This window comes from Haemaphysalis longicornis, unplaced genomic scaffold (genome assembly GCF_048455015.1).
Source record: "Haemaphysalis longicornis isolate Haplotype H1 unplaced genomic scaffold, Haemaphysalis longicornis Haplotype H1 scaffold_1, whole genome shotgun sequence".
NCBI classification, from domain to species: domain Eukaryota; kingdom Metazoa; phylum Arthropoda; class Arachnida; order Ixodida; family Ixodidae; genus Haemaphysalis; species Haemaphysalis longicornis.
Window position 1 is genome coordinate 470,868,062 of NW_027526203.1, and position 12,623 is coordinate 470,880,684.

The window sequence follows — 12,623 nt, forward strand, 5'->3', positions numbered from 1 at the left end:
CGTTGTACTGGCGTCACTTCCGTGACGGATATGACGTCAGCGAAATCTTGGTGTAGCCGGGAAAAAAACCCTTTCGTGTTAAAATGTTGAAAACAGAAAGGAACATGAAATAAAAATACAAAGTAATAGAATTGTTTTCACAAAATCATAAATTTCTCTCTTATGCTTCGGCGTCAGAACACGGAGACAAAAATGAAAATCCCCAAAAAAGAAACCGAACGAGGAACAACAAAAATAATAAAAATCCACCCACCATGAAATGCCCCGCCTATGCACAAGAATGAATAAGTGGGGAAGTTAACACGTTGAATTGTTACAATAGTTCAAATTCACACACTATGGAGGAAGAAAAAGGAACTTAAAATGAACAGAAGCAACGCAAGAATGCTTGATATTAGCTGTCTGCTCGTCACATACCGACGGGCAGCTGCTCAGTCACGCACGATGCTTTATCGCCGCATTGCTGCAGTACCAGTCTAATGTAGAGCCGACAAAGGGATGATAGCCGATCTCCTGGCGCACGTATTATCTCGAAGCTCAACACTACCCATAACGCGGCTTTCACACATGCTGCAGGCTGCCAGCTTCTGCAAAAAATCGGGCCGCTCGCTCGGCGCGCGGCCTAAGGCGCCGCCGATGGGGTTCTGAACTGGGCGCTGCGTTCGAAATCGAGAAAGTTGACATCCCGTGACTGACCATCGAAGGCCCCCGCATGCGCACTCGGCTCTCTCGGCAGCAGGCCAGCAGGCGCTGGGCCGGGAAGGGACACGCCGATAGTTTACCCGCACCGCTCGCTCAGTCCGTTTTATTTTGTGGCCGCATTTAGCTCAGCCAAAAATTACTGCCCTATACCGCTCTATACTGGTCATTTTTTCCCGATGCTATTGAACAATGAAATCGCTTAACGCACCATGTTTTAATAGTACCGATGTGGAAACTTTCGTTAGCGAAATTGCTGCTTATTTTAGTCACGGTTGAACTACAGCTAATTCTGTTTTCCTGTGTGCACTGCTTTGTGATTGGACCTTTCTTGTTTTTCTGTTCCTGCTGCCAACCCTCAAGTGAAGGTTGGCAGCATGAATAAATAAATAAATGCCCATCAGATAATTTAGAAACTTCCTCTAAAGAGTTTTCTATCTTTCCCGGTCTTGGCGCTCTCCGACAGGTAGAATCACGTCATTACAGCGGTGTAGCTTTCCTTCAGTTGCAGCAATGAATGCATTCCTTATCCACTTTAAAGAAAGCCACAAAAGCAAGGCCGAAATGGGAGGCGTTATCTGCTGCGACGAGCAGATCACGCAGTGGTGCTCCATGCTGGCGATGACTATAGCTTTCGCAGTGCTTCCAGATGCGAAGGAAAGAGTGAAAGCATTTATCAAAAGTGTTGCAGAGTCCCTGTAAGGATCTGCACAGACACAGGAAAGCTTGAAGAGCGCCGCTGTTGAAACAAGCTTAAAGCAGAAAGCGCATTAATATTCAAACTGCATTTATATCGTAGCACTTTCTTGAGCTCGCCACGCGCGCAGACGCCGATGTGCTCAGTGCAGTGCATCTGCAATTTTGGTTCCAAATGCTAACATCCGAGGGATGTACTTGTTAGAAGAATTTAGACTTTTTTTTTTAAATTAGGAAAATTTAATTCGTTGGAGTCCTGGTGTGCGTGATAAAAAGCGAAATATGGATCCTTGTCCTCAGTGTGGCAGCAGCTGCATGTCGGGACCTTTCGTCATCAGTCATGATCTGCGGGGCTGCGCTTGAAGCTGGCAGTTGAGCCCGAGACCTCTCACGCAGCTTGGGGCTGATCATCGTAAAAGGGGAACCGGGCTTGGTCAGGCTCAACAGATAGCGTATACGTTTGCTTCGTCAATAAAGATCGCCCGGCGTCAAAGGCACCGCGTTCAAGAATGGCGCTTCAAAACAAAACAAAAAGGGGTCGCTGGCTGGTATTTGTGCCACGTCTGGCTCTGGTGCTGCTTTTGTTGTTGATATTGTTATTGTTACTTGAGGAGCCATGAGGCGCAATCGCTCCTAGTCTCAGGATCCTGCCGGTGCTCGTATTTTTTTACGTGCAATAAAAAGCTCCCGTTCGAGGGTGTTGCAAGGCACCCTGCACCTTATCTTCCCGTACCTCGGCGCGTCTTCGGATGCAAAGGCCTGCAACTTTGCAAACGCATTATGTATTCAATGTTGCGCATAAAATTATACCCGGAAATTTATTACGCTTACGGAGATGGCAAACTTGGGTGCGACAGCCGACCTCGCATCTCTGGGCCAGTGAAGCTGTACGGGCGATAATCTCGGCCACGGGTATTTTTTATTGCGGAAGCACCAGTTCGCTCGGTGGTTCGAAAATCCGGCCGCGTCGTAGGCGAGAAATGGCGCACAAAATGGCCGCCCGGTCTCAAGTACAGTAATGGCGTTGAAAGTGGGCCCGGATGTCAGTCAAACCCAGGACTCCTGGAATGGGGGTCGAACACGCATCCCCAGCGCCACTACGGCTCTTGTGAATGCGTTGCCGTGGGGCCTTCGACTTGGAAACGTCTGTTTGAAACACCTGCTGAGGCATACACGTGAGTGCAGTTTGATTGTGCCATCTACAGATGTAGCAACCGGGGAGACAGCCAAGTACGGTCTCACTAAATGTCCTCCGTGCTTGGCGATTCGAACGTGCGCATGCGCTGTCCCGACGTCAGTAACGCGATCATGCAGCTTCCCTTGCGACCGGGAATTGTACGGCGCTGCCACAACAGACGGCGTGCAGACAGCGCGAACGCGGGCACGTGCCGGCCTGGCGCAAGGCCTGCCGTTACGCCTTGAGTTCCAATGTCGCGTGAGTCGAGCGAGCGTAGTCGTCAGCGCGAGAGCGACTGTGTTGCGCGCTTTGTCAGCCGGTCGAAGGGGCTTATGGGAGCTCGGGTGGAGCGGCGCCAACCCGGCGCATAAAATGTTTGATCATGTAATGAATAAATAAATATTTCACTTTTACTTTTCTTCCAAATGCACCTTTCACTCATACGATCAACCAGAAGCAACTACGATGAAGAATTTAGAGAACTAACGCATACGATAACATTTCATAAATTTCCGCATATGCTTGAAATAATATACTAAATGACTCAGAACTTTGGAAACGATATTGAAAGATGGTACTTATAGAAAAAAAAAAACGCAAAATAATGGAGGAGAAGAGGGGCATGGAGTTCTCTCAAAATACGTCGCAGTTACCTAAAGCCGTACGAGTACCATACGGGTAATTTTAAAGGGGCAAAATGTAACAAAAAAAGAAATAAATGAGGCCGGGAATGCCACCATTGGTCTCAGACGGAAAAGGGTCGATGTAACTGCGCACCGCGACCAAACCGAAATCTGAATTCGGTACTGAGTTGAACAGTTGTACCTTTTCCGTTGATAGGAAGAGAAAGAAAAAGAAACGCGGAGACGGGTATTTCCTTGTGTGGAGTTTCACTACCCTTCCGCCCCTCTTTTCATTTTGTATTTCTTTGATCGGGGTGCGATTGTCGGGTAGTCGGAAGCTCTTAGTCGAGCATGTTCCTCGGTTCACGGTGCCTTCCCAAAAGAAAGAAGAAAAAAAAAAGGCTGCAAGTGTGTCCTCGCACTCCGACGGCAGAAAGCAATTAGAAGCACGAACGGGCCCAATGCGGTCCACGGAAGCGAAGCAAGCCGCCGCTTCTACCGAAACCTGAAAGAGAATGAAAAGGAGAAAAATGGAAGAAACGCGTCATTGACTGTCGTCGAACCTTCCCCTTTCGGGCCCTATCACCTCGACACTGCGTTTCCCGCTCGAGATCCGACATCACCGGAAACGGAAGTGCGCCAATGGCCAGCCACTTCGCAATCGCCCGGGAAGCGTGCGCATGCGTTTGGTTTCGACGAACTATCGACAGTTTGTTGCGTGTAGCGCACGTGCGTGGATGTTCCCGCCGCAAGGTCCGATGAGACGCTTGGGCGGTTTTGATTGGTGTTTGCATGGCGGGTAGCGCAGTGGAAGATCGGGGTCCTGTCGGCAGGATCAGAAGGCGTTGATGTCGCGGTTGTGTGGCTAACGACCTGGAAAGGCGCCAGTTCTCGCTTCACTTTCGAATCTCCTAATGGGCGCAAGGTTTATAAAACACGGGAATCCAATTGGAGCACGGCCCACGAAGGAAAAAATCATGCAGAAACTCCGGTGGGAGTTATCTAAATGACGCGAAGCATCCGCTGGTAATATCCTGCTGTTTGTCATGAAAGGCTGCAGTGTTCAGTTTTATTGAGAGAAACACCTCCGGAGAATTGTGAAAGCAGATTAACGCAGTTACAACGCGGAATTGTCAATTATGCGAGCACGGGACGACGAAGAAATTGTGAGTGGTAGCATTCTATCGCATCTTCAAAACTTCCTGAGGAACTTGGTGCGACTGAAATGGAGACAGCTGTAAATTAGGCAAATATAACATTTCATTTCTATCCTATACAGGGTCTCTTTCTTTGTGGTCCTTGTGTTTCTGCTACTTTATCCTGATTTTTTGGAGAAATACTTCACGTAACGTTGCAGAGATGCAGACAGTTTTTCTCGATGAGTGGTCGAAATTTCGGCCACAATGTACAACTACCAAGAATACCGCTTTGTGCCCAATAGGCAACATTGACCGATTCCCATGACGTCATGCAAGAACTCCGGAAACCATATTCAGACCACCCTATAGCCAACATCATTACGCTCTCCCTTCAACATCTTTCGCGAAATGGTGTTACAATACGCGTGGCGTGGGCACCAGGTCAGACGGATTTCCAGTCGGGGAACCAAGCAGCACACGATGCTGCCAGGGAGAGCGCTTCATTACCTCCCTCCCCTTCTGCCGTCGTGCCTTGCATGAACCCACTCCTGGAACTGGATGCTAGGCGTGTTCAACGCAAGATTACCCTATTACGTCAAACTCCTAAAGGATATCTGCCACAGAGCCTTCAAATACCCAGGGTTGCCGAGATATTCATCAATAAAAGCATCGCCAACAGTGCCTACACGCCCTCTGTTACGAGGAAATGGTACCATCCGAATGGGCACCCACCCCCGTATTGCCCTTATTGCCAAGAGAACGTATCATCTGACCTTCACCACCTCACGTGGGTGCGCAGCCATTTCGCGCTCCAAAGGCAGGACTTGCTCCGTCACGTCCCTCCAGACACGGACACTCTGCACCCTCCAAATCACGACATCAATTTTCGCACTAGGCAATTATGGTATACAGAGAGGCCTTGCGAAATTAGTGTAGCCTGGGGGTGACTACCCATCCTGCGAAGAGCCTTAATATCATGTACGCAAAATGAGTGCTCAAAGAAGGGACATTCAATTGTGCGACGAAGACCTTTTGCTACCCTCTTCCCTTCACTTCCCATTCCCCCATGCACGGCCTCCGGGCCTCCCCTTTCCTCCAATAAAGGCTTGAATCAATCAATCAATCTCTTTCCAGGCGTCGACGTTTTTTGTGCACTCTAATAACGTCGTTCTAGTGACGGCGAGGTGATTGGCCGGCTTTTTTTTAGTTGTGGCAATAATCGCATCCCATAGCCACTTCAAAGAAACTCGCGCCAAAACCAAAGCAGAAACGGGAAGTTGTATATGCTGCCACGAGCTAATCACGAGGTGCCGCTCTGTACTAGCGATAACTACAGCTTTATCTGTGCTTCCGGCACGAAGGAAAATGTGAAAGCGTTAGCGGCAGCGTTTCAGGGTACCTTTATTAAGGGAATAAAAAATGATAGCAGTGCATTGGTTATACATTGGAAGCATATTGTGATGTTGTGATGTTGAGATAATGTGATGTTGAGATTGAGGAAGGGATTATAGACGGATTAAAAAAATTAAACCCAGTTCCGCCCAGTGTGAAATCTGCTGCAACAGCAAAGCTTCGGTTCTCTTGTGTCAGCTCGAACGTCGACGGGCACCCGCCCGAGGACAGCAGCGCTGTTGCCGCGCACATTCCACAGTTCGTGCAAAGGAATCGGCAGCTAAACGTCAGCGGAGGGATGCTCCCTCCCCTAGCATGAGGGAGAGAAACCCGGCCTTGGAGACCACTGCGCCCTCTATCGGTGAGTGCGGTAACCTGCTCCTGCCCTTGCGTCATGCACAACATTTAGCAGACTTACGAAAAAGGTAAACCTACAACAGCTTCCCCGTTAAAAAAAGAATTGCAGGTTTACCGCGCCGACGCTATACCTGCGTGGGCTATGACGTGCGTCGTAGTGGAGAACTCCTGGTTAATTTCGACCACCTGGGGATCTTTAGCGTACCCGCCGCGGTGGCTCAGTGGCTAAGGCGTTGCGCTGCTGAGCACAACGTCGCGGGTTCGATTCCCGGCCGCGGCGGCCGCTTTTCTGATGGAGGCGAAAAGCAAAAACGCCCGTGTGTACGAGATTTCGGCGCACGATAAAGATCCCCAGGTGGTCAAAATTAATCCGGAGCCCTCCACTACGGCGCGCCTCATCGCCCGCGTTGCGTCGGCGCGTTAAACCCTACAATCAATCGGGATCTTTAGCGTGCGCTGAAACCTCGAATTTCGTTTTCAGCGTCCATGTGAAAAGCGGCCGCCAAGTCCGGTATCGAACCCGCGTACTTGTACCGAGTAGCACAACACCTTAGGCATTTAGCCAGCACGGCACGTGACGGCGAAGTTTCACAGGGTGACCCCTGCGCACTGCGCGACAATCGGATAATCAGGAAAAAAAAAATTCCCGCGCCTTCCCGCGAGGGGAACACGAGTAAATGCAGAGCATTGGGGCCTCAGTACTGATTGAAGGCAGTGTTGCTTCCATCGCTTCTTCCGTGATGCTGGAGTAGCAGACACGAGTAAACGTGGGCACAAGCGTCAACCAAGGAAGGAAGGAGCAACGCAGTGACTGAAACACGAGCGACCGCTAGCCGCTATATTTGCAGCGCGCGCAGTAGAGGGAGAGCAGTACGGGGGGGAGAGCGCGCATGCGCAAGCAGCGCGCGCCATTCCAAGCCCCACCGCGCTGCTATCACGCACCTGTTACGCCGAGACCGCGACGGAGCGAACGGGCTGACTACGACGCATGCGCGCGGCAGCTGCTGTTGAGAGAGAGGAGGGAAGGAGAGGCGCACCGGCTGCGGGCGCGGAACTGTTGACACCGTCCGACGCAGGAACAGGCGAGGCTAAGAAATGCTCTGCATTGAAAAAAATAGCGGGTGCCGCGCGTGTGTGGGAATCAACGTAAAGAGAAGTTTTCGATGTTGGTTACGTCGTTTGGTGTCAGTGTTCTGAACGACACAGTGGAGTTCAAGTAGAGCCATTTGAAATGATTTCACGGCGTCATGGCAACACTGGGTTGCGGCGAAAGCGCATGTGGCGTTTTTGTTCGCTCCTCGCTACTGGGCATAGTTCACACGACGCGAGTCGTCATTTCCGCCACGCATTGTTGCCTTCACCCACGTATCGGAGCCAGCCAGCATACATTCGGGGTCTGCGCCGTGTTTCGCTTTGAACGAAGACGTCGCTGTTCTAATTACACTTGTTTCGGGCTTGGATGTACTGGAGGCTGAGGGAACTTTTTTAAGGACTTTTTACTGGCGCATGCCCACGTGCTCTTCGGACGCATCTTCGGCGGCGGCGCTATTCGCGCAAACTAGCGTGCCATATGATGGTCCTCTGAGAAACCCGGGATAATGCTTCTCGAAACCGGAGCGGCGGGCGAGGGAGAGCCGCCGGACACGAGTGGTGTGCTTGGCCAGGGGAACCGCAGCCAACAGCATCCCCTGGATAGGCCTCGAGAGAGGCAAGCGTCGCTGCAAATTAGTGCTCTAGAGTAACTTTGCAAGCAGCCACACGATGTTGCTTCGGTGGTGAGACTGTTTTCTGTGGTTCTTTTGCCGTTGCTTAGAAAACTGTGGTATACATTCCTACAAACCTTCGCCTTTAGTGCGTGGGCTGCGCCCGGGGCATCGCTAATGAGAAGCGAATTTCAGCAACTTGTGTTAGACTACGCCAGGTTGATGCATCATTGTTTGCTTTCGTGCGATCAGGTGCTGAAATAATAATAAAAAAAACATGCCTTTACATGATGAATACGCAGCATAAATAACTGGCGCAGCTTGCACTGGTGGTGCCAGGCTGAGAAAGAGCAGAGCTGGCGGCCCCTCTCCCTTCGTCGGAGGACCGGTTGTTGCACCTCGCATAGATTTCCGAACTTGCCGCTCAAAGTTCTCCATGACCGCAGGCCCGGATCGTTCTGTCCGCAGCCTTTCTCATCTACAGTTAAACTAGGATTGACGAACCTCTATGTAACGAATTCCTGGATTTAACGAAGTTTTCCGATTCCCCAATGCCACCCCAATCGAAGACCACGTGTCTGCGACCTCTGTGTAACGAAGGAGTTGCGGCGGTCAACCTTGATGTAACGAAGTCGGCGAGCCGATCAGTCGTTGTTTCTTGCAGTTGTATACTCAAAAATCGACCGGAGAAATTAACTGATTTAGCTAATGCTACCGCTAACGTAAGGAGCCAGCAGCCATGAAATTGTCCGGAACCACTTAAAAGCGAAATTCGTCATGTTGATAATGATGAACGGAGGGGCTAGCGCCATTCTGTGGCTAGCGTAGCATTTTGCTTGTGTAGCGTGGCACCACACCAGGTAGCATGAGTAACTACCCTTCGCTTTTTTTTTTCGCCCGCAACGCAAACTACCGTGCGTTTCCACGTGTGAGTGCGGTTTCGGTTCGACCCTTAAGCTTTGAGGTGCTAGGCCGTGCTGTCAGCGTGTATTCGCGCGTCACCACTGCGGTCTGTGGTATTGGTTCCTCGGCGAAGAGTCCTGCTGCCAGAAAACAAAAAGGTTTTGTCTTTTAAAGACAAGCGCACAATTTTAAATGCCGTCTCCGCCGGCGAAAAAAAGAAAGTCGCCGTCTGGTGCAGTACACCAGGTAGCGTCCTTTCAACAATTTTGAGTTCGGTAGAGAGCACCAAGTTCGCAGAAAGGCGGCCCTCTTTCAGCGTGAGTTTGGTTATTTAAATGCGTTAAGGTACCGAAAAGTGTCAAAGGGCAGAAGTGATACTTAGGTTACCTCGCTTTTTTGGAGCGCCCTGTAATGCCTAAACTCGCGTGAAAGCAGGAGGCGCAACTCACGTAGTTTGTCGCTGTGAAATGAATCCATGAAAAGCGAGTTCACCTCCAGTGATGTCTAACATTTTGGCTTCGTTTCTGCTTAATTCCCGCGAGCCTTAACTCGGAACCTGCATGTAACGAAAACCTGCGTTTAACGAAAAATTGCGAAGTTTTCCAGCTTTGTTGCATCCAGGTTTAACTATCACAAAGTGGATCGCGTTAGCACGCGCTAGAAACCGAGGCAACTGGGTTCGCGAACTCGGCGTCTGTGGCACGAGCTGTCCTGTGCTCCCCATTTGAGGCGCAGGCGCACGTGAACTGCTTCCTTGGCTTTTTTGCGAGCTCCTTACGTGGCACAAGCCCGAGGTACAAGCCTGGATGACGCCACACCACCGGACCAAGCTCAAGCTTAAACCTCTCTGCTGTTAAGAGTCGAACCCCCGTCTGCGGGCCCGTCAGACAAATGTAGTGTTAATGCTAGCCCCTTATTCCAGTTGATTGAAGTTTTGAAACTGATTGAAGTGGTTTATTGTATCAAAAGCTTTAGTAAAATTCATGAAAACTGGCCCACACCAAGACCAATTATCAGTAATCTTTTTGATAGTATCGGTAGAAGGTATTAGAGCAAGTTCTGTGTAATAATTTGGGCGGAAGCCAAATTTACATGACGCTAGAATACCAAAGTTATTGAGGTAATTCATTAGGCGAGTTACAATACGTCTTTTAATTACTTTGCTGAAAAAAAAGTCACAGCAGTTACTAGACGATAATTATTGCCATGAGGGAAGAATACCCCCTCTTTAATATAGGAAACAACTTCCCTTGTTTAAGCTGTTCTGAAAAAAAAAACGCATTTGGAAATATCGTTAACAAGGCTTGCCAGCACGCCAGATAATTGATGAGCAACTAGTTTTATTCTCGAATCGGGTATATTGTCCAATCTGGGACTTGCATTTTAGGGCGCAGCCCTTTGGCGGCCGTCTCTGGGCTGAGCCGCGTCGTCGTCGTAACCGAGGGAACGATGGCAAGGCCGAATAGTGAAAATACAGAGTGAACGATGGCAAGACCGAATAGGGAAAGAAAGCGAAGGAGGAGAGTGTCGCGAAATTGTTAGGGGAGGGAGTGGTTCACCGTGGCGGCGCGACCGCTCTCCGAAAGTTTGCGGTGGGGGGGGGGGGGGGGGGGGCAGTATACTGTGCCCGCACAAGACGCTCGTCTGCTCGACGCTGGAAAAAATGTGAGGGGGGCGTGCGCGTGACGATGGGGTATGTTCCCTGCCTAAGACGCGGGTCGCGGTCCCTTCCTGAGACGCACTTCGCGCCGACAACGCAGATGCTCATCATCGCTGCCGTCGAGGGAACCCACAAGTGAGTTCTGTCTCAGCGCACTGATGCTGTGCTCAAATATCGCATTAGGGAGTATAGTAATCGCCAGCCAATTTTTTAACAGCAGAGATGTTTAAGCTTTTAGTTCCGCCGTCGAACGTTACCAGAAACAAATACCAAGAAAAAATACCGAGCTCAAGTGCGCCTCATGAGGAGCGTTTGGCGTTGGCTAGGCTTGCGCGTGGACTTGAGCCACGTGAGAAGCTCGCAAAATACCAAGAAAAAAAATCACGCCATATCCACGGAATGAATGATGATAAGTGGGGCGAAGCTCGAGAGGGGGAGATCATCGGTAACCGGAACTCTCCCGTGAAAGTTCGCCCATTACATCATTAAGAAAGACGTAAGACTGTGTGCGTACATTGTACAAATCAACTTTTATTTTCGGAGTCAATGCTCCCAGGCCCAGACCTGGTGAAAGACCCCGCGCCATCGAGGACTACCCCGCACCTCCACCAGAATTTGTCACGTAGGATGGGACACAACGGTAAAGAAAGAACTTTTATTTAGGGCGAACTTGTGCCCGAACAAGACGAGAGGAAACGAGCAAAGGTCCTTGCGTCTCGTTCGATCTCCGAGAACGACTGCCTGCGTTCGTGGCGTGATCTCTTGCGTGATCTCCCCCTCGCAGTGCACGTGCGCTCGCGCCTCCGTTGGCGAACACAGACAAGCTCGCGCTCCCGGTGCCGAGCTTGCGCTGCCGGTTGCAGCCGGTTCTTGCGTGTGCAACGCGGCCCACTTTGCGACATCTCCGAAAGCATGCGGCGGTCACGTACCACGAGACACAAGGGATGGACAGACCCATGGCTTTAGGAGCTTCGCCCCAAAAATATCTGGCGCAGGTGAGCGTGCGCCTCGTGAGGAGCGCCCGGCGTCGGCCAGCTCGGCCGTCCAGGTCATCTGCTCAGCGTTTTTCCGACCAGAGGGAGCGTTTTTTCCCGTGGTGTTCCTCTCTTGTTTCATGCGGCGGTAGTCTTTTAATTGTTTTCTGTTGTGCTAATTTTGAGGATTAGATTACCGCTTTTCTCGTTCTTTTATTATTCCTTACCAAACTCCCAAACGTGGGCATTTACCTTCCCGCCTCGTAATGAGGCGGCCTGTGAAGACGAGATGAAATGCTTTTTTGCATGCTTGGGCGACTGAGTTGGTTGTCAAGTTTATCTATTTATTTTTTTGCTTCAAAATTAACCCAGTTGGCTCTAATACTTCTGAAAATTCCAATCTGGCATTTTTTATTGCAGGTGTTGCGCCTAGCGTGCCAATACCACTTTATTTTTCTTTCCAATTGGCTGCGTACGTTATTGTTCCCCGCCGCTGCTAACCCCATGCCCTCGGGCCTTTGAGGTGGACCAGTGATTGGGTTGCCGGTTTCACGGCGTAAAGATGCCGGGTTCGATTACCAGGACATCCCTAACCACATTGTTTCCTTGAGGCACGCATTACCAACACCTGCTCGTGGGTTCCTTGCCTCCTTGACACTTTCCCTCACACTTATGGTTTATAGTTTTCCCCCTTTCCACTTAGCCGATTATGATAGTTCTCTGGACAGAAGAAAGCTGAAACAACGCCGCTGTTAAAATGTAAGTAGCATTTCGTTTTGTGCCGAAAACAGCCGAGCTGGGGGTCGACCTAGCTTCTCCCCACACCGACAGCGGATCCCAGGAGAGAGGAAGCAGCCCGACCCCAGCCGTGCAAAGCCGCTTTGGACGGCACTGTAAGGCAAAGACCATTAAAGTATGTAAGCGTTTTATTCAGTAGCAATCATTGTCATCCCTTTCGTCGCCGTCTTCCGACGGCAGAGCCGCGTAGGGAAAATCCTCGTGTAGTGCGTCCTCGCCTCGGTAGACCTCCATTTCTTCGTCCGCTGCCCCGGTGGCCAGGCTTGACAGATTCGTCGTCATCGTCTTTGGCGCGGCGGACCCGTGGTGCGCTGGTCGCTAAACGACGACAAAGACAAAGGCCGGAGCTCCTCATGTGGCGTGAGCCCACGCGCAAGTCTGGACGACGCCGGGCCCTGGCCGCGAGGCACGTTCTCACTTGCGCTCGGTGTATATTTATTTTTTTGCCAAAGCCACTGCGCTAAGGTCGTGGCCGGCACCTCGTGCTGGGGACGACGGGCGG

The 12,623-nt window shown here is 50.7% G+C and overlaps 1 protein-coding gene across 2 annotated transcripts in view; it reads left to right on the forward strand.

The window, feature by feature from the left end:
• Positions 1 to 12,623, forward strand: part of LOC144173652 (neuropeptide F receptor-like) — a 590,379-nt gene that overhangs the window by 173,685 nt on the left and 404,071 nt on the right. Inside the window, exon 1 of one of the 2 annotated variants that reach the window (XM_077701996.1) lies at positions 5,930 to 6,087. The exons of the other annotated variant lie outside the window; for it this stretch is intronic. The gene's annotated coding sequence lies outside the window, so the exon portion shown is untranslated. Of the gene's footprint in view, positions 1 to 5,929; positions 6,088 to 12,623 lie in introns of those variants that run through there. 2 annotated transcript variants of the gene reach the window in all.